Raw genomic sequence first — 3955 nt, 5'->3', positions numbered from 1 at the left:
CACCGCACCCACCATGGGGAGCTCTGCCACTCTGTGGGCCCCATTTTCAGCAGACGGTTTTTTCACATGCACTAACTGCAAGTTTGTGTCCTCATGCACAGTCTGTGGTTGAATGACTCCTCACCACTTGGGAAAGAACTGAACCCTTTCTATTGGGCTGGCCTTTTCCCTGAGATCTGGCAAGAGGCACTGCAGTTAGTTACAACAGGCAGGTGAGCCGGGTCCCTGAAAGCTGGTGGCCTTAGCTGGGTCTGACGCACCTGTGGATGGAAGGGGTTGCAGGTAATTACCTGTAAAACAAGGACATCTATTTCTTTAACTTACTGGTAGAAAGAAAATATACAGAGAGTTTAGGACCTAGTAGGCACTTGGCAGTATGACTCGCCATCCTCTGGCTGCCCCGAGGGTGGGAACTGGTGTTGACACCATGTGCCCGCACTGCTGCTGTCTGGCCTGTCCACACCTGAGCCCGTTCCTGGCTCTGACCTAGGGCCCTAGGGGAGGAGCTCCTGCCTAGCTAGGACTGAATCCTCAGACAAGGCTCTCACTGTAGCCTCACTGAAGAAGTTCCCAAGGGAAGTGTGAGCCCAGGGTCCAGGAAGCATGGCTGTTGTGCAATGAGTTGGTGGGGCCCAGGCGGCCGGGAGGCGAGGGGACCTTTCCACCTGCAGCCTTTCTCTTCCACCCTTCCTGGAGCTAAGTCCTGCCAGCTCTCAACAGTGCCATTAGGGCAACAAGTTGCATGTAAGAAGCTGCCCTTGTGTGCTTTCCAATTTCCTCACAATAAAGTCTAATTAGAAAGGCCTATGGCTTAGCTCTGAAAGCTTATTAGTTCTTTGTTTTCCTTATAAGCCTTTTTCTTCCTCAGACAGGGAACAGGGCCTGGTGCAACTTAATTCTGCTGCATCACCATGGCCAGTATAACTGTCTCCAGCCACCATGCTGGGTGTCGACCTTGCGAAGGACAGTTAGTTAGGCGCCTCCATACCTGAGCACCACAGCACACCTGCAGGTGTGCAGACCTAACTATTAAGCCATTGTCTTCAAGGTGGCAGAGGCCCAGGGCCCCAGACCCCCTGCCAACTTGGGGAGACCTGGAGGCCTGGCAGCCCCTGAGAGAGTGGACAGGCTGCAGTCTTCTGGAATGAGGGATGGCTTGTGCAGCATGTGCTGCTGGGGCCCAGAGATGGTGGCCGTCCCAGCACCAGTCCCACAGGGGCACTGGGCTGGCCACTGTTGCCTAAGGCTAGAGAAAGGGAGTCACTTCTGCAGAGGGCAGATTCGGCCCTGCCCTCCCGGCCAGAGGGACTTGAGGACTCCTGAGGACCACTCTGTCCTCTGTCTTGCCATCTGCATGGGAAACCCTCCTCTCGACATAGGGTTTGTTTTAGTTGCTTCCTCTAAAAGAGAGTAGCTCTCCCTATAAAGGGTCCAAACAGAACAGTTGGCCCCTTTTCCTGCCTGCTCTGCTTTAGTCAGGCAAGCCTTGGTCACCTGCTTCTCTCCAGGCCGGCCCTCGGCATTCCTTCTTATCAAGCTTGCTGGGAAGATTCTCAGCCAAGAGAGCCTCCTCCAGACCGCCCTGTGGATTCCTGGGGTCATAGCCCCTGCCTCCCCCAGCGCCTGTGGACAGGAGGGGGCTGGTCCCCCAGCTGCCCTCCCCACCAGCCCTTGTCCTCTCCTGACCAGCTGGTGGAGGCGCCTTTGCTTGTCAGTAGGCCAAGGAAGAATAAGGCAGGGGAGGCTATCAGCAAGTTCGGCTCCAAGGCTCTGGTGGCGAGGCTTTTGTCCAAAGAGAGGGCCATTTCCTGAGGTGGCAAAGCTTGTCCTGATCTGGGAGCATATGGGAGCCTGGCCAGTTACAGCTCCCAGGGCAAAGTAGGCAGCTGTCACCATCTGCTTCAGCAGGAACAAGAGTTCCTTCCTGCAGGAGCCCTGTGAGCTGGAGGACAGGGTGGGTGGCTTAAGTCCTGGCACACTGTCCAAGCTGCCGTCCTGTTGCTCCCTGTGTATGTGTGCGGCAGCCTCAGAACTGGGAGCTACGCTGCTTTCCTGCTCCAGCCTCAGGCCCCAAAAGCCGCCACTTAAGGTCAGAGCTGGCCCGGTACTGTAGGGAGAGGGGATCAACTGGTCTCAGACCTCTCAGTCTGCAGAGGAGGAAGCAAGTGAGGGGAAAGCCTCAGGGGCAGGACGAGAAGCCGAGCCCGAAGCCTCCTGCCTGGTTCCAGAGGCGCAAGGCAGGCGCAAGGCCCGGGAAGGCTGAAACTTGGAGCACCCTGCCCAGCCTCCAGCTCAGAACTACCCCGTAGAATTACATGAGGCACCAGGTAGTCTGTGCATGTCACCACTGTGATTTTTAATTTTTTAGTAGCCACATTTTAAAAGGTAAAAAGCAACAGGTGGAATTAATTTTTTAACATACATTTCATTTAACACAATATATCCAAACTATCATTTTCACATGTAATCAATAGAAAACATTAATGAGATATTTTACATCCTTTTTTCATACTAAGTCTTTGGATTTTACACTTACATCACATGTCAGTTCAGACCAGCCACATTTCAGTGCTCGGTAGCCACACAGGGCTCCTGGCTGCCATATGCAACAGCTCAGGCCTCAGCCGAGGCAGCAGCCCCATCCAGCCTTCTAAATCATTCTTTTTTTTCTCCTATATCAAAAGCCCTACGTCCCTGTGTGTCCCTATCCTTTGTTTTGTGCCTTAGTCTTGGGGGCTGGGGTCAGTGCCGCCTGCCTAGGCTAGCACCCTGCAGGACTAGCTGCCTCAGAGACCCATCGTTCCCGCCAGCTGTGCGTCAGCCCCAGTCTGGAGAGCTGGACTCTGATTTGACTTGGCATTAGACAGTCACGCCAGGAACTCAGCTCTTGTTTTTCTTGCAGGAATCAATCGGCCTTAATCTCTGGGGCATGTGACAGCCCCTTCGGCACTCATTATTTCCAGGAGGGCTTCTGCAGACAGGAGGCAAAGCTCCAATGTTCCAGATATCAGCCTGGCGGCCTTTCACCACCTGGAGATGGGACCCTCTCTCCTGCCCAGCTCAGTGGGGCCTCCCCTGGCTGCTCCCACTCCCAGGTTAGAGTCTGGGCATCTTTTCTGCCTGGGCCCCCACCTCCAATGACCACCACCTCCTAGGAAGGGGCCTGGACTTCTCGGGGAGATGGGGCAGTGGGCTGAGGGCTGCTGTCACCGTCACATGCTCAATCTCAAAGATAAGGAAGTGAGCTGACTCAGGATTGAGATGACAGGCCAGCAGTCGGCTGGCTCCTGGACCCTGCAGTCATTTAGACACATGGTCCGGTTCTGAGAAGAGTTGATTACAGGTGTGCCACTAGTGGTTAGAAGAAAATTGTCACCCAAGAATAAAGTGGAGGGAGGGGCAGGGGCAGAAGCTACATGGCCTCCGGGCCAGCGTCCCATCTCTGGCTCCATCTCACTGCCACACTGAGCTGGGAGCGGAACATGGAGACCACTGTGCTTCCCTATTGCTTCTTGCTCTGTCAAGACCTGCTGCCCACCCCAACTGCCACTGGCAGCACCTCCGTTGAGGGTGGGTGACTCCAGTGTCCCCTCTCCAGAGCCAAATCCAGTGACTTGTCCATGAGGTGCAGCCGAGAGGGTCTCAGGCCTTTTCTGTCCCACTGGAGCATGTGGCCAGTCTCAGCATCCGTCCCTGGCCTCCCCAGGCTGCCGAGACCCTCTTCTTTCCTCCGGATGTTTTCTACCCTCAGCCAGGCCTGCCAGGATGCCCGAGCATCCCAAACGCAGCATGACGGCAGCCCCCCTGCTCCCCGCAGACCTCCTTCCACCGGCGCTGTAAGTGTTCCGGGGAATGACTCACATCTGGAGAAGGGGCTTCTCAAGCTGGGCCTGCAAAATGGGTGCCTGGAAATGCGGGGGACCCACTCCCTTCCTGAAGACCCTGGGGTTCGCCA

Source organism: Manis pentadactyla, chromosome 4 (assembly GCF_030020395.1).
Source record: "Manis pentadactyla isolate mManPen7 chromosome 4, mManPen7.hap1, whole genome shotgun sequence".
In the NCBI taxonomy this organism is placed as follows: domain Eukaryota; kingdom Metazoa; phylum Chordata; class Mammalia; order Pholidota; family Manidae; genus Manis; species Manis pentadactyla.
Note: the sequence above shows the minus strand (reverse complement) of the source record.